Source organism: Pseudopipra pipra, chromosome 5, assembly GCF_036250125.1.
Source record: "Pseudopipra pipra isolate bDixPip1 chromosome 5, bDixPip1.hap1, whole genome shotgun sequence".
In the NCBI taxonomy this organism is placed as follows: domain Eukaryota; kingdom Metazoa; phylum Chordata; class Aves; order Passeriformes; family Pipridae; genus Pseudopipra; species Pseudopipra pipra.
Window position 1 is genome coordinate 26,071,849 of NC_087553.1, and position 18,251 is coordinate 26,090,099.

The 18,251-nt window shown below is 47.9% G+C and overlaps 1 protein-coding gene across 6 annotated transcripts in view; it reads right to left on the reverse strand.

The window, feature by feature from the left end:
• TCF20 (transcription factor 20) overlaps positions 1–18,251 on the reverse strand; it is a 130,188-nt gene that overhangs the window by 68,634 nt on the left and 43,303 nt on the right. Inside the window, exon 1 of one of the 6 annotated variants that reach the window (XM_064656681.1) lies at positions 12,908–12,929. The exons of 4 other annotated variants lie outside the window; for them this stretch is intronic. The gene's annotated coding sequence lies outside the window, so the exon portion shown is untranslated. Of the gene's footprint in view, positions 1–7,472; positions 7,614–12,907; positions 12,930–18,251 lie in introns of those variants that run through there. One more of the 6 variants, XM_064656678.1, reaches the window with a different exon arrangement.

Genomic DNA, 18,251 nt, shown 5'->3' on the forward strand with positions numbered 1-18,251 from the left:
AGACGCCATATCCTTTGCAGCTTTCAAAGTGATCTATCAGGCTTCAATATACAGCCCCACTGAGCTTAATGGATAATTTCATTCTCTCAGAAACTAATTTTTGGCTGTCTGCAGACTTCGGATGAAAAACCACTGTCATTAGTACACCTTGTTCACATCACCAAGTTTTTCTTAGCCACTGAACATTTCATTTTCTTTTCAGAAGGAAAAAATTCAACCTTCCGACTTGGCCATTCAGTGACAACTACTTACTTGACCACCATCAGTTACAAAAAAAAAAAAATTATAAATAAAACATTATTAGGACAAATGAAGAAAGTAACCCCATCATACTACCAGGGCTTCAATTCTGCAAACGCACTATCAAGAGTGGGAATCCAACACTCATGCAAGCTTTTCTGCTTCAGGGTAAAGTCATCAGTAGCATCTATAAGCTCTTAAAGCAACTTATAAGTAAATCACCCTTCAATTTTGAAAAGAAAAAAAAACCAGAGATTTAAGGCCAAAAATGGTTACTTACAAAAAAAAAACCTTAAAGCATCAATTTTACAATCAACGCAACGAACTAAACAGGTTTGCACGTAATTTCCAGCAAATACATTCCATCATCAGAGAGTAAGTGCTGTAAATTTAGCCGATGCACTACACCACAGTCAAAAGAAAGATTGAAGTCTCTGCTTTTAGTGCAAGAAAATCAGCTCAGCCATAATTGTACAGAGCCACTGTGGTACTACCACAACAGAAATCTTCCAAATCCTGCCCATTTCCTCCCAGAAACCCTTCCTGCCACCTCCTAATCAGAAAGCTTTTGAGGACAGAGGCACAAACAAGGCAGAGACAGGCAGGAAAAGGGCCTCAAGACTTGGCACCCTCCTCTATGGTGGGTGGGAGATTCTGAGCAAAATAAAGCCCCCTAAGTAGCCCTCAGGGTTAGTGCCATTGCTCCTACCAGTGCTGCTGTCAGTGCACACATGCAAGCAATGTTGACACTCCTACTGCACATGAATTCTGCAATGGCTAAAGCAAATGTTTTTCCCTGTTATGCCTTAATGTAAGTGAGGCTTACCTTGCACAGCCCCTTCCCCACTCTCCCAGATCCCAGAGAAAAAAGGTCTTTCTGACCCCGAGAGGACTGACAAATGGAGATGGAGAGTCTCCCTCTGTCTTTGAGGTCACCACTTCTGATCTAGCCGTAATTCAGTAATTACTCAGTTCGTATGGCTCTCCAGAAGCATACATTAGCAGCTTGGAGGGGAAACAGAAGTATGACACCATTCCTGACCTCAGCCACCTCTCATCTCCACAAACCCTCTGAGCTCCCTGTGCCTGGAAGGGGGGAGGACAGTAAGTGATGCAGCATGGGGGATAGCGAACAAATCTGCAGGTAACGTATCTGGGAAAGGCTCTGAGCACCCCAGTGTTTGCTAGAGGAAAGATGATTTCTGAATGCAGCTGGTGGGGTCCTCTGAGAGATTTCTTCTTCTTTACAAAAGGTTTCATTGCTAATGAAAAGCACTGAACCAGCAGCACCAGGAAGGTGAAGTGTCTGCCGAGTCAGGCATGCAGATTTCACAGACATGGCACCTGTCCCTTCAAGATATTACCCTTATCCTAAGCCCTTCCCCTGTTACACAATTTCACGTCATGCACAGGCTCACCACTGCACTTTTATGGCTTTCATCTAGAGGCCTTTAGATGCTATGGGAATGGGCACTGAAGACAGAGAATACAAAACATGACAGCAAGATCAGGCACCTACAGGTCACGCAACCAGGGACTGAAACTTATATTCACGGTGGGACAACTACATCTTTAAGCAAGTGTAAAGCAAGGGCAGCTCGCCTGTTTCTCTTTCTCCAAGAAAGACATCAGCATGGCTGCATTCATTAACATTTCCTACCTCTCTTCCTACCTAGCCCCAGGATTTCCCATACCTTCCTCCTATTTCTTTTATACTTACTTCAGACGAAAAGTGTTATATCTGACCCTACACAAGGGAGAAGCAGTACCAGATGTCTCCCGAGGAACTGCGACAAAGACAGGGAGGGCTCTCATTAATTCACCGATATTGAACTTTTCTCCTTAAGACTGCCAAAGGATCTGTGTGCTTGCTGGAAACTATTTTGGACAAGCACAGATTCTCAACATACTGACTGTCATGTTTTGGTTGCATCACTTGGAAGCGGCTCTCCTCCAGACACTAGAACCATCTCCATAAGCCAAGGTGTTAAGTCCTACCACTCCATTCCTGCAACACAGCAACAACTGGATTGAAAGACTTTGGAGCATCTCAAAGGAAGGAAAATCATAGCAGGAGAAAAATTAACACACCCATATGAGAGACAATTCTGCTCTGTCTTTGAATACTGCAGCACTTCTGTCCTCTCCCCGTTACAAAGAGCTGATTCATGAAAATAGGATCTTTGTACCTTAAGACCTGCTCTGCTTCTTCTGCTTCTTCCTTTTACCTCCTGCCAAAAAGCTGCTTCTGGCAGAACAGAATTAGTTGCTGTGGAAGTGATTGTGATGCTGTGGACAAAAGAATCTGACTGCAGCAGAAAAAGCAAGAAACAACAGCAGCTGAACTTTTGAGGAAAAGCTGATTGCATTTCCATGCAGATGCCCAAAGTAATGAAGGTGGAAATAAAAACAGAAAGCCATACAAATATGATTCTCCAGCAAGACTGTCTCCGACAAGGCAGAAAAGACCATCAATAAATCTTCATTATCTGAATTGCTAAGCATATCTAAATAAAAGTAGAAATTCAAATATTAGAACTCATCTTTTTAAGTGGTCTTACATAAAACCAACTCTGCCTTGCCTGAACATGTTTTACAGAAAGGGATTTTTGTTTTCTTTTACTTCTGGTGGCCTTTTACAGAGGTTTCATTTTTATTGCCCACAGGGAAGTGGGAATTTCTGGGCTTAACAAGCCTAAATCCCCATGACATATAGTTCCAAATTTTTAGAAGCAACTAAGATTTTCATTCTCCCTGTTGGCTTCCTCCCTGATGCATGCAATAGCTGTTTGGAATCTCAGCTGTGACAACAGAAGAGAAAAAAAAGGTCCCTGAAGAAATGGCGTTAGTTCTTCCAGTCACCTTGCTGCTACCGTGCTTCATAATTCAAGCACATGAAACAGCACATAAGAAGGGCTTGCAGCAGCAAGAGGCAAAAGCAGAAGGCATCAGACTGGACAAAACCCAAGAAAATCTTCTATGTTCATCTGGTAAGAAGGCTGTATTTATATTGGGTAGTAGAAACCTAAGGGTCCACTAAAGATAGACATTGCATGAAATCTCATTAACTTCTTGTCATATAAACCAATTTCTGCTTTTTTTGGTCACATATAGTGACATTCTCTGGTCCTGATTCATCTGAGAAGATTGGTTTATTAAAAATATTTTTAAAGTTCCACCACAGTTTACTTATATCTCCTATTGCTGACAGAACATGAGGAAAAACCCTACTTCAAACACAACCACTTTAATTACTTTGGATCTCATTAAAATATATTCAATGCTCAAACACCATAATTCTACATTTCAAAAGATGTTCATGTCTTATTTTAGTGCCCTGCATAACTTTAAAGTCACACTCAAATCCAAGTCGGGATAGGGCACATGAGAACATACAGAACTTAAACTTTAAACACAACATATTCAACTATTTATGAGCACTACTGACACATTTAGGGTGGGGGAAAGTAGCGTATTTTCATTCATATCACCTAACCTAAGTGATGAAAATGCTTTAAAAGCTATTAGGTAACAGAGAGAGCTGCCCTGGGTTAAGCAAGTAGCATTTAATTTTGTAAAGACTGGACAGACCTATCTTTAGAGAGTCCAAGCCATGCAGAAAAATCTTAAGTAACTTGCTTCTGTTTCAGGATTCCAGGACATTTGCCCAGAGAGGTGATTAGGACGGAGGGCCCCCCCTTTAACTTTTCTGTAAACGTGCTCTGACTAATTAGACCTAAACAAAATACTGTTGTTTTCATCAGGGCTCTGAAAATAAGGTCAGCACTACTTCTTAGAACATCACCAGTGAGCACAGAAGCAAGAACAGGTGCCTCAGCAAGCATAGTTCATGTCAACCTACCAACTCAATGTGTTTCCACTGGTTTTAGCAATTTTTAGAAACAGCCCAAACCCACAAATAAGAAAACAAGCCATCCCAACATGAACGCTTTCACTGAGGAGCAGCAGCACTGGGCAGAGGGGGGCTGCAGTCCTCCCCCTGATAACCCTGGCTGAACCCAGGTCTAATGAAGGGACACTGGTTACATTGGTGGAGAGAAAGCATTTCACCGGGGTGAAGTTTCACATCCCCTGGGGTACCTGCCCACAGCCCAGGGATCCCCCCATCAGGGCCAAGCCTCTCCACAGCAGGGAGCATGGCATGAGAGAAGGGATGACTACTCTTTGAAACTAGCAACTGTTACAGTGTGATTCATGCCACAGGCTGAAGATCAAGGTGTCGGCTTACGCCTAATATTGACGAAAAAGGGTAGTCACTCTATTTATAATCAACTAGCATTTATCTCATCTCGAGAAACAGTAATTCAGCAGCTAGCCTTAAGTGATATGTAGGGGATTTCCTTAACAATCCTTTTCATTGAGACAGAAGTTTAAAAAAAAAAAGAATGAAAAAAGCAGTGGTGGTTATAAGAAAGGGAATATTTGAACAGAAATAGGGAGGGGGGTTGGGCAGAGAGGGCAACTAATTAACGCTTTCAGCTCATTCCCCTTCACCACTGCCTGGAAATTCTTTTCTGATATATGCATTGCCTGCCTAGGGCTTTTTAAGAGACCCTTGCACATCCTCACTGATTACTTCCCCTACTCGGGGAGACAAACTGTCCTTTACCCTAAATGCTTTTATCCTCTTGATGAGGTCTCTTACCCAGCTGGATCCTGCTTCTTTCTCCCACTACAATCTCTGAGCCTGAGAGAAGACACCTGGGGACCTTCCACTTTGCTTAGGAAAGGGATTTAATCCTTTCATATCCTAGCATGGGGCTGAAGTGATGCATGCCTCCCCCCTGCCTGAACACCAGTGGTTACAGTCCTGGGCGATGGATGTCCCCATGTCCCCAGACGAAGAGAAATCAAAGGAAAGGGTTTTCTCCACTGTTTTCTGCTCTTTCAGGAGTCATTTAAAAGCAGGTGTAGATAAAGAACTGAGGAAAGCCCCATAGGGGACAATCCTGCCATACCCAGACAAAATAATGAGGCTTAAAATCTCTTCTGTATCTAATCTTAGCTAAATCACATCCCCGATGTCCTCTGCCCTCAGTTTCACAGGGTGCATTTTTCTCCTCGCCCCCCACCTTCCAGACTCATAGGCAGTGTCCCTCCAGTCCCACTCAGACACCCCCACTTCTGCCCTCCCTGGGGCCAGAGGTCCAAAGGAGGACACCTCAATGGTTCTTTTGACTTAAACCTCCAAGGGGAATGCAGGGTGATTCCAGGCTTCATTTCCCAGACAAGCCAACAGACAGTACTCAGTGCAGACAAGGATTTTTATCTTCAAAGTCCTTTACAAACTTACTTCCCCTCTGAGAGAAGAAAGAAGGGGGAAAAATCCCTAAGCATCACCATTGTGATGGAACAGAGATGCAAATAACCCTAAAAGTTCTTTCATGCTGGAGCGGAGGCAGAGGAGAGGAGTCCTGCGGTGCAGCAGTGCTTTGGGTTTGGGGTTGTTTGTGGCGGCGTTTTGGCTTTTACACCAAAGCCCTGGATTTGAATCCTATTTCACATCACTACAGGTAGGACAGAGGCTCTTCAGTTGTGGCCAACAGCTCCCTTCTCCGAGGGTCGTGGAGCTGGGGGTCTGAGAAGCAGGCGGCAGTACGTGGGTGTCTTCCAAGAATACACTTGCCTGTTCAGACTGCAAAAGTGCTGCACAATTAATTATACATCTGTGCTACAAAAGATCAGCTTTATAACTGCAGGGGGTGCTATTCATCAGCCTTGAAACGTATTGGCAGAGGACAGCCAGGGTCCAGTAGCTGAAATAAAGAAATAAATAACTACAAAAGCAGGATGTGCTCTGGGTCTTTAGGAGTGAAGTGCAGCAGAGGGACCCAAGTGACCCGGGAGTGGAGAGGAGCTTGGTGCTGCAGACGGGATGCGGTGCTTTTCCCAGGAGCTTCGCGAACCAGAGTAGCAGAGAAGCCCCGGTCATCGGGGCGAGGTGCATAGGCAGAGAGGTGGCAGCAAGGAGCCTGACACCTGCATGCACTTTTCCTTCCTCAGCCCTCCCCTTTCATGGAGGCAAGAAAACATCACGTTCCCAGCAGCGAGAGTCCAGTCTGAAGTGGCTTCACCGCAAACTGAGAAGGACCCCCTCTCCCTCATTCCTTTCTTTTGAAGCCCTCCTTTCCTGGAGCGGGTGTTTCACAAGTACAAATACACCACAACGTCAGGCATCCTTATCCTTCCACTGTCACTCTCCACTATCCTTCCTCCTCCAGACGCACACAGTAACACAAAATGACGGCTTCCTCAACAGACTGAATGAGCAAAGCCCTCGCACCGATCCTTAATTGTCTACGCTTTACTCTTTTGCTCCAGTCATATTATATCACAAAACTCAAAGCCACCCACCCACTGCCCCCGTCTTTGTCCAAAATTTCAAGTGAATGGCAAATTGGACACAGCAAAAAAAAATTGCTGAAGAAGAAAGGAGGGGCAAGCTAACCCCCCATTTCCCTCCTCCCCCCCCTTTTTTTTTTTCTTTTTCTTCCCCCCCCCTTTTTTTTAGGTTGCTCTTCGCTGGTGCACCCACATTGCTATTGTGCAGTTGTCAGCTAAAAAAACAACCATCACCAAAACGGGCCCCCCCCAAAAGAAGATATTAAAGAAGAAATCATATCTCACAGCCCTTGAGAATGTGACCCTGAGGCCTTGCCCTTCTCCCTCCTGATGTACCCACACATCACGGTGGAATGGCAGGCCCCTCCCCATCCACCCCCGTGCTACTCTGAACCTGCAGAGCGAGAAAAAAATAAACACACACATCCAAAACAAAATAAATTAAAAAAAAAAATCAACAAGGCTTACAGGGCGAGGGGGGGGGGAAGCCACCCCCCCCACACACACGCATATGCATAAACCCCATAACCCATTTATGTCGGTCTCGGAGCAGGAGCCAGACTGCAGCGAGCAGCCAACAGCTGGGGCCTTTGAAAAGGGACAAGGCGAGCGGCTCCCCGTGCCCAGCCGCGCCGGGCTCCAGCTGCCCCCCGCCGCCCCCGGACCTCATCGCCCACCCTCCCACCCACCCGCGGGCACCCCGGGTGGGCACAGCGGCGTCGCGGGGGCGGGTGACACGCACAGGGCGCCGCAGACACACGGCCGCCACCGCCGCCGCGCGTGGTCGGCGAGAGGTGGCCTCTGCAGGGCAATTTTCCACTCTCAACTTTCAGGGAGAGGGAGAGAGAGATAAAGCCCATTTACTGTACCTTTCTGGCATCTTTCTCAGCTTTCCCTGCTGCTTCTCCCCACCCCCTTCCGATTTATCTCAGCTACTGGTTTTATAAACCGAGAGGGTGGAGGGCGGGGGGGGGGGGGGAGGGAAGAGGAGGGGGCTTTTTTTTCTCCTCTCTAAGCCCCGTCTGCACCTTCTGCTTGAGCCCGCCGGTGAAGTCACAAGACCGAGTCTCTGACATCACACAGAGCCCACAAACGCCGGATTGTGACTTCACTGCAGGATAGAACAGGGAGGAATAGGAGAGGGGAGGGGAAAAGGCTCTTATTCAAACACATATCTGCAGTAGTAACAAAGGGAACTCAGGAAATGGCTGGCCAAGAAAATGGCTTTTTTTTTCTTTTATAAAATATACTCTCTTTTTTTGTTGTGATTTTTTTGTGTGTGGGTTGTTGTTTTTTTTTTCCGAAATAAACTTTGTGACCACAATGGAAATACCTTTTAAAAGTGGTCTGAGCAGGACAGACAGCAAGTGCCAGCCCAGGCACCATCCTCCAATGGAGCACAGGCTCCCACAGCCCTCCGGCACCTTGGCCACCTGCCACGGCCTCTGGACCTGCTGATGCTGGAGCAGAATGAGGTGCTGGGGTGAAAATCAAGGGGTGGCAGTGGCCACAGGAGAAGCTCTAGGGGGTATGGTGGAGGGGGATTGCACGGTAAGGACCAAAACAGGCAGATGCTTCGGGTTGTGCCGGAGACACGCTGGGAAGGCAGCGCTGAGAGCCACCGGGCAAGCAGGACCGCACAGAGTGACCAGAGCTCCATGGCAGAGGTCTGGGAACCGTGGGCCAGGCAGAGGTAATGCTAACCAGTGTGCACTTGGGGAGGTTTTCCCCATCTGAGGATCCGAAACCACTACTAAGCTATGATTCGAGTAAAAGGGTTATTAAAGGTCAGAATTAAGGTAACAGTGTGAGGCCTAAGCATGGCAATAGGGTGAGGTTTTCGATTCCCTAGTGTATTTTTACGTTTTAGGTGCCCTGGGGAGGGGAGGATAGGCTGGGGTAGATAAAAGAAAGGCCAGGAGGCTTTGATGTACTCCCAATACAAGGCAATCCTCAGTTGTTGCTCTAGGAGCAAAAGCTGATGATATAAGACTTCTATGGTCATATCTGAAATAAAGCCTAAAAGAAAAAAAAAAAGGCTCATTAAGTAGCTATTGGCTTAATGTGACCTGGAAAGTTGTAAGATGTGGGGCTTTTTTTGTTTATTCAGCTGGTGCATTTGTTTAACATCAATTTCTCAAAATTTAACACAACCTCAAACATGTCAGTAAATAAGCCCCAAAAATAAAAATCTGTTATTTGTGTTTAAAATGGGATATTTTCTTTCACCTTTTGAAGCAAGGCAGCTCAAACACTTGCACTGTGCTAGTCATACCTGAAGGCCAGGAATTTAGAAGAATAAGCCAAGGGCACAGCCACAGCCAAGTGAAATAAAGAAAAAAAATTAAATAATTAAACAGTGCTAATTGCAGACAACATTATATTTATGAAGTTATTGGAACTGCAGACCCAAAAAGGAGACAGCTTGTGATCCTCACAGTGTGTTCACTCCTCTCTCCAACCTTCATCCCTGCCCTCATTGAGACCTGCAAAGCAATTCCCATCACTGCGCCGACCTGGAAGGGAGGAGAAAGCAGCACTGCCATCGTAGCCTGCCCTTCCCACAACCTGCCAGTGCGGCGGGAGGGAAATCTGTACGTGGAGCGAGCGAGAAGCGAAGAGGAAGCGATCCAGATCCCTGCTATGAACCAGCTGGCAAGTACATTCCCAGCTTGCTGCTGCTGGACGGTGGAAGCACCCCATGAGTGCCTGAGGTGCCCCAGAGGGCTGGCAGCAGCACTGGAAGCCCAAGACACTTGTTGGAAACTTTTGTACCCCGGTGGCTCTATGCGCTTCCAGCATAAAATCCAGGCGGCCAGAAGATGCTCTTCCAGGTGGGAGCTCCTCCATGGCCAAAGCCTCAGTTCCCACATCAACTCTGAATACCAGTGCCTTGGGGCATCATCCCAGCCTTGGCAGAGCCACAGCATCAAAGAAGATTTCCCCTGTTGTTTTATGGCTTCTCTGTGCCAGTAGAGCAACAAACCAGGCTGCAATGGAAGGAATAAACTCTCCTGCCTCTGCTTGTGAGAGGGAGGGAAAAGGTATGAATTGCAAGCAGCGAGAACCCCATCCAATCTCATCCTTCAGCAAGTCTTGCTACTTGTTTGGCCACAACTTTACTACCATTTTTATACTGACTCCTTTCATCTTTTTTATCTATTTTTTTCCACCCTGCTGACTGCGTGAGAGAAAACCTCCACGCTTATCCCACTCCTTCTCTCTCGGGGAATCTCTCTCAACCTGCCTGTGGGCAGGGAGACAACATGGCTGCCAACGTGCCATGCAAGGTGAGGAGGGAAATGGGGGAGAGAGGAAGGCATGGGCATTTATTGGGAAGCAGAAAAAAGAAGTGGGGAAGAGGAAGGAATCTAACACATGCACACTGACTAGCATGGGCTTGCTCCAACTTGGCCCATGATGCAATTACCTGACTTGGAGGCTGGCCAAGTCTCCCAGGTTAAGTCCCTCTGCACTTGTGTGAAGTGCTGTCAGAGCTGCTGGGACCATGAATACTCAGGGCTCTGGTAGCATGTCTCATCCAAAAAGGAAAAAGGGAAAAAAAAAAAAAAAGAACAGAGACAGGGCAGGGACTGAATGGGCTTATTTTCACACAACTGCAATTGTTTTGTTGATGCGGAAAGGTAATTAAAAAAAGTTCTGATTTCAAACGTGCCACAGAATTCCCAGAGCCCGGAGGCTGCTGCTTAGAGGCAGATTAATCACACTGAATTCTCCATCTAGATATTGCATGCACTCCAAACTCCCACCGCTAATAGCTCTAATATTCTCCTCAGCGTGTGCATGCTGCTGGTGTTATGTTCCAGGAATATTAATTCCCCAACTCAAGCTCCTTTTGCTTGCGCATGTACCCTAAAGGCTTGCTGCCGGGCACTGGGAGATTATGGAAAAGAGAAAACAGGGCTAGAGGAGAACCGGGGTGCAAAGGTACTGGCTAGAACTCCTCAAGGAAAGTCGTTAATGTTCTTTGGATAAGCAAGCCATCCAAATAAAATCTACCTGAAGGCCAAGTTCTTTAAACAAAGACAGCCAACTACACACGCACAAGATGGTTGAAATTAAAATGAGCTCCCAGTGCTGGCTTTGTGCTACCCGCTACCGCTACCCTGAGACTTGCTCAAAATCTCAGTCATGTTAATTGTGAGCTCTGAACTAGCTGTTTTGTTTGTGTCTTCTGCTGGTGTCTTCCCCCAGCCCCTTTTACCCCTAGGCAAGGCTGCATGCGTCTAAACTCTTGCTGTCACATGTCAGTAACGGTGAAAATATGGCAGGTTGTAGTGCAAGTATCCAAAGAGCAGGTAGGGCTTTACACAGCAAGCCCCTTCTACCCTTAGCAAAACTGACAGTCTAGAGAGTTCATGGTCCAGCTCAAGACATCCCCAAGATCTTATTCCACATGGAAAGCAGAAAAGGGGAGGACGAAGGCAGGAGAGAAACATGTAATTTTTATTTGCATTCAAGTAACTGCCATTCCTGGTAAGCAGTTCAGTGCGTGATCTACATATATGGTCAAAAGGCCAGCTGGAAGCTTTAAAACCAATGCACGCTTGAAAAGTACATTTAAGATGCCTGTGATGTCATTTTCAAAGCTGCTAAGTGCCCAAAGCTCCCAGCACTGCTCGGCAAAGTCTGCAGGTAGTCGCCAGGTTAAAACACAATTCCCTGAAACTGGCCATACCAGGACTCTGGAAACTACCATGCAGAAGAGACCTCAAAATGGATGGCGCTGGTCATGCTTCCATTCAGTAGGATTACTTGCTTGAGAAGACGCTATCATGGGCATGATTTTCTTTGTCAAGCAGTCAAAATATGTATCTCCGTGTAATGTAAATCAGTATGTCAGTGCTGGAAAATCAAAGGGACTTTTGCCCCTTTTGTTGCAGGCATTTCTGATAAGCACACCAGTACAACACCTGAGTCATAGGTTAAATTGGATTTATAGACCAGCCCATAAGCTGTTTTCATAGCTCAGAACACCTTACCTAGTCTCTGGACTAAAACCTGTAACACCACAGGTGCATGAGCATAGGTGGTGGTCCTTTCCACAATTAGGGCAGGTCAAAGAGAAAAGGCACACTTTTACGGCTAAATACTTTACAGGGGCCTGTTGGCGCTGGGAGGGAAAAGCATCAGAACATTTTTGAAGCTTCCTTTCTTTGCTATCTATACAATGCAGGTCTACAATCGTATGTGTGCCTTGAACTCTCATCCCATTCCTTAAACTTGGCTCCTGCTGCAGGGAGGGAAAGGATGCACTGCCTGTGTAAGGCCCTTGGGGCTTAACTCTGCTGTGGTGGGCAGGGAGAGGCATGGGCTTCCTTCACTGTGATAAACCAAGGCATTGGCATCGCTCTGTGTAGCTTAGGTGCAAATCTGTGATCCTCTTTCTCTCTTTGTGCACAAAGAATGAAGCTGATAGCGAAGCTGACACCTAAATCCTCACTATTGCACATCTGAGATAACCCTGGTTGTTTTTGTTTTTCAAACTCAAATATATAAGGGAGAAAGACAGAAGGATTTCAACCCTTGTCAAACCCTGTCGCCAGCCCCCTGAGTTACAGATCTATGAACTCTTACATGGGATAAGGGCTCTTTGCTTTTATCTCCCTATGCAGCATGTGTCCTTAGCCCTTTGCAAACAGATGTTTTGCCCTCCAAAAGAGAAAAGAGGGGGAAAAAAGAGAGACAGCATGAGCACAGGAGAGAGAGAGAGAGAGAGAGGGAGAAAGCATGAGCAAGAATGCTGTCTGCAGATGTCAATCAGGACTTCAGCCTAGGTCTAACCTGCCAGTCCTGCAAAACGAGGATACATGAATTTTCTAGTTGGATAGTCAGTGTTATCAAACAAGAAAATTGTGAGGTTTAGATTGTAATGCAGTCTCACATTCAGTAAAAAGGCCTTGCTACATGGAGATGATGTGGGACTGAGGAACCTATTCCTAGCACCTTAAGAATTAAAATTTCACTACAAATAACCCAAATGAAATGGTCAAAAATAGTACAGCATTTCAGACCGTTTTTGTAGAGCATGGTAATATTGGCAAGGGGGAAGTGATTGTAGGTAGAATACTGTCAGGTTTGGGGAAAGGTTTCTCTGCATTTTAAAAAATTATATGAAGGAAAATATTCTTGGGAATGAAAAGTCTAATGATTACATGTATACAGAGAGTGTCATCTCTATCTTGGCGTTTAGCAGAAATCAACTCCCCCACACCAACACCCTCCCCTCCAGCCACCCACCCTGATATTCTTCTTCACCACTTCCCACCCATTAACCCAGTACCTGCAGTGCAGTGTTCAAGTGGGACTGGCGGAGCTGCTGCCGCTGTCATCTCCTCGGAGCTGGCAGTCACCTGCCAATCTCGCCCCCACTTCCTCCTCCCTCCTGCTCCCCCCCACCCCTCGTCAGTGCAGCTTTCCCTGGGGATAGATCACTCTCCCCCCTCTCCAGCAGCCTGACAAATAACTACTGTTAACTCAATAATATCCCCCTCCAAGGTTTTTTAATTACCAGCCGTCCACAGGGCGCGAGACTCGCGCGTACAGCGAGAAACGGGCCAGGGAGGGAGGGTAGCAACAGGGCGTCGGAGAGTTTGGGCTGATGTGGGCTCCATGCAGAGAGACTGGCTCCTTGTGCTCCATCCACATGGCACGGCTGGCACAGGCGACCTGCAAACCCCCACGGGATGCTGCCGCCCTGGCCGGGAGCACGGGCACGCATAATGTGCCGCTGTACTCGGGGGGGTGGGATTTGGTCCTGCAAGGGCTGGTGCGGAAAGCTGCTCCTGCAGGACAAGGGCAGACTCTGCTACACCAGCTGAGGAAGCATCATCCAGGACAGCATTCGTTTATACGGCATTTTAAACGGGAAACAGAAAAAAAAGGGGAGGAGGGGAGAGAGGGAAAAAATTCAGGTGCATTTCTGTTTGTACAGCTTTACCAAATACATCTATCTTTACACATATGAAAAGGCCTTTTTTTTTTTTTGCAATATAATAGTCTTATTTTGCCTTTTTTGTAGTGAAAATTCATTGGTCTGTGGCTTGAGGTTTTTTCTTAGCCTTTTATTAAATGGACGCGGCATACTGAACTTTTAGACAACCTCTCCACCTAGTATTTGTTTGTTCACACCCATTTACACTCTCTTGATTTTTAACAGGTCTGAATAAGGCTTATTTTTTTAAATAATCAGTTAATGAAGTTTTATCTGAATAGTCATAAGCCTATTAGTGCTCAAGTTGTGCATCGAATCCCCCTCCCCCCCAGAGGTTAAACAAGACCAGAAATCCTTTTGTATTTAAAATAACACGCTGGGAAGAAAAGAAGCAAAGAAGGATAAAAAAGCCCAAGCCCCCCATTAGGTCCCTTTTAAATCAAAAGGAGACACTGGAAAAGGGGCATAAGCAAGGCACTTCCCCCCTTCCCCCCCTTCATTCTTCTCCTCCCTCCTTTGTAGGTCACCTTTACTATGAAGACATTGATGCTTCAAGTCTTCATTTGCTTAAATAAAGAGAGTAAGTTCAACACCCCAGTCAGGTAAGCACTGCACCCCAGGCGGGCAATAAAGGGGAAGGGGCATCCATCACAGCAGCAGAGAGGGAGACACCCTGCATGGGGCAAGGACTGGATCCTGAACACATGTGTGGGGCAAGGGGGGGGGTCTTCCCTGGGAAAGGGCAGGCGCTTTTGGGAGAGGACAAGTTTGATGGCATGGCACTGAAAATGTGGGGCTCAAGTGGAAGGGGAGCAGGCGGACATGCTGTGCTGAGGAATGGCCCGACTTGCTGGCCTCTGCACCCTGGAAAGGGCTGAGGGCGGCAGTCAAGGGGGACAGCATGGCAGCCTTGGCCTAGGAACCCTTTGGCAGCCGCCCTTCCACCCCGGGGGAGCATCCTGGCAGACGAGAGAACCCCCGCTCCCCTGAAATAAACAGCAGCCTTCCCAATGCTTCATTAAACTAACACAGCTTCCCGCCATTGCCCCGGCAACCGACACAGGCCTCCTGTTTGCCAGCTGGGGGAATTAAAGGCAGCCTGGCAGCCAGCCCTTGGCTGCTCTGAAAGCTCCCTTTACACAGCCAGAAAGCATCCCCGGGCAGGGGAGGGGACCAGGTGGCCCCGAAGGTGCCAACTGAGACAGGGAGTCCTGCCCACCCCCATTCGCACAAGCAGCAGTCCTCAGGGAGCCAAGGACCCCACCACTGCCACCAGCACTGATGCTGGAGGGCAACACAAAGCTGGAAGGCTCGCCAAAATGATCCACAAACTGGAAAAGGACTGGAAAAGGACCCTGGATGGTCCAATAGTGCAAAGGTGAATGCTGCTCCCCAACACAGCATCACCTCTGTCCAAATGCGATCAATAGCTCACATTAATTAGCAACACACTCCTCTTGCAGCTCATCCGCCAGATGAGTGAGCAAATTACATCCTCTTGTCCCTGGTTTACATCCTTTCATCCCTCGTTTTCCTCCTTTCTCTTAAATCACATACACTGCGAGGTAAGCCTTAGCATGAGCCCCCTGCTCCCATCAGCCCCTTGGTGGGTGCAGAAGGCGCAACAGACCACAAGCTGCCTCATTCTCTGCTGCTCGCCTTTAGAGAAAGCCTCAGGAAGAGCTTCGAATGGAAACATCTATGTTGTACTGGCCTCAAGCACTCGGGATGCCCTCCTGCCCTTCTACCTGCTCTCAGTCCATCCATTCAAAACAGGTAGATGGTCCCTTCAGGCAAGGCAGAGACATCCCTCCACATGTCCTAAGCAAAGGAGCTTGTTACGCTGCTCATATCCCAAAATTAGACCTGCTGGGCTGGTGCAAAATGCCAGCTGCTTCCAGCACCTTCCTCCCACCACCATCCCAGGCCACTGACACCCCAAAGGAAGCTCGGCAAATTGTTGAGGAGAAGAAAACACCTCACTTCACAACAGCAACGAATAAAGGAGCACTATTCACTCGCTTGGGCATCCACATCTGTTTTGTCCTGTTTTCCATGACTACTGGCTGTGAGCAGAGGTCTCACAGGGAGGAGCATTAAGTATTTATTCCAGCTCTTGGTTTTGTCAGCTTCTGATGCCACCAGTGTGTTTTGATTCTGCTTGAAAAACTGCATTGCTTTTTAATCCACGGATCCCAAAACAACCCTGCAAAGGTACCTCCAACCTCATCAGTGGTACCCTAGCCTTCCATAGCTCTGCAGCACACGTTTCATAACAAACGTAACTCTGTCTGGAGAGACCCATTCCAGTCCTGCCTCTGAACAGTTTGTATGCTCTACTCCTTTCTTATTTTGTGACGATATTTAGCTTTGTGAAATACTACTCAGCTACATTTAGAACAATTAAGAAAAAAAAAAAAGGTGGAGGAAAATAAAGAAATTAGCACATTCCAGATTCTGGCCACAGCTCTGCACTGCATGAGGAAGTGGTACGTGGGGAATGTGGAGCTGTTTATAAGCATTAAATAACACTCTCTAGCCATCTTGCAGGGACAAATGTAAAAGAAGTGCGTCCAAGCAACCCTACAAAAATTAGCCCAGAGATCCCACCTCAGTGACAGAAGACAGCGCTATAGTTAACGGCATCTGAGCAAATCTTGAGCAGAGGGAAATAAGAGGCAGGAAAATACAATCAAACACCTTCCTTCAGTGCAAACCTCCCAGTACGAAGTGTTACAGACTGTCAAAGGCAGTCTTTGAGGTTAACAGGAAAAAGTATGAACACTTTGACATCATCCACTGTAAGTCACAGTGGGAAGAATACTGCCTTAGCTTTGATGGGGGATGCAGAGTAAAGGGGACACTTTCAGATACTTGCAGGAAAAACTGCAAGAGTAATATGTGCGTGCAGACCACTGCAGGTAATGACCATTAGACTGGGAAGCCTAGTTAAAAGTTGCAGGCCTGCCAGTGGTCCTGATTTAACCACGTGACCTCACAAAAAATCACAAACGCATACAAAAGCAGGTTTCTATTTCTTAAGTTTTTCTTTACACCAATAAAACTCAAATCCTGGAGACTTAAAACCAAATTCTTTTCCCAAAAGAGAAACCAAATTATGTTTAAATTCCCCCAGCCCCCCCTCCGCCCAGGTAGTGCCAGGGTGTCACTGGAGAGGAGTGTCACCTCTCCAACTAGGAAGCACTTGCAGCCTGCTGTTGCGAAACCCACTTTTATTTTTTCCATGCTCCTCACAAATTAAACCTTCAGTCAGGTCTGCCGCTCCTCCCACCTGGACTAGCGCAACTCCCTGCCTTCACATTTTTTTCACTCTTCTCCAGATCCAGAAGATTTAAGTTTCTTAAGTCTCAGAGCTCCCAGCAGATGCGGGTGGGTAAGGAGCCCTCTCTTGGCTTAGGCGAAACACGGTCCCCCTCTGACTGCCCTCCTCTGGGGCTGGATTTCCGAGCAGTAGAGATTGCTGTCAATGAGCCAAAGGCGCGCAAGGGGTAGGGGAGGTGCTGGTCTCCGTGTGCGCACCGCGTCCTCCTTCCTCGCTGCTGCCATACATGATTAATCATCCCTGAGACACGCCTGCTGCTTCCCTCTGGCTCTCCAACAACCACAACAGCGGCGGCAGCAGCAGTTGAGAGCACAGAGACCTCCTCAGGTTCCCGGCCCCAGCCCAGCGAGCGTTTCCCAGCGGGGACCTCTGATCCTCGCACACATCCCTCTCGCACATGCCGGTCCTGCCTCACGGCCTCGCAATTAATCGCTCCCCTCCCCCCATTTTCAAACTCGGCTCATCTCCCACTCCTCCCCCACCCCTCGTCCATCTGTGTCTAATTGCATTTCATCTGTAGTCATTCTCTGGAAAACTCACCGGGAAGGTGTCCAGGAGACCAGCACAAGCTTAAACACGCGCTTGACACGGGGAGCCGGGGGAGGCTCGCTGCTCTGCTGGGATGGATCAGGGGCCCGAGGGAGCTGATCCTCTCTGCAGCCCACCTCTCTCCTGCCAGCTCCCAGCCCGGGCAGGGGATGGGGTTCCTGCCAGCGGGCAGGAGGCTGGCAGCTGGAGAGAGGCGGCAGACAGCCAGGAAGGGCCGGTGAGAGCCAGCGGGGCAGAGGTGAGACTGCTCAGGTGCCAGCTCGTGCTCCACCGCGGGAAGCGCTTGCTCCCTCCTTCCTCCGCCGAGCATGTCGGCCCGCCGGTGGGCTCTGCCAAGGCCAGAGTGGGGTAGAAGCAGGGTCCTGCAGCCAGTGTGATCTGGGGGGTCCCCTTGCTTCTGCTCTCCAGGATGCTGCCCCCCATCCCACACAGGCACTCTCCACTTGCATTCCCGATGCTCCTGCCTCGACCAGGGCACTCTTAAGCCCGACACGTCCCAGCTGTGTCTGGTGCAGCATGTGCAGCCCTACTGGTCTCACAGCTCCTCAGTTCCACCCCATCACCGTGCTGCCCCTCTGATCCTGCGTGGCCTCCTGTATAATCCAAATGTTATCCAAGGGCTTGTTCACCCTTTCCTGCGAAAGGATCAACAAGCAGGGCTCTGAGCAGACGGCACAGCAGGCACTGCACACCAGCTCACGCCGTAGCCACTCTTACTTGACACTGCTGGAGCAAGCAGCTCAAGTCTTAACTGCATATGAAAAATGCCCCCACAAAATAGTCGAGAACAGCTGGGGAGCC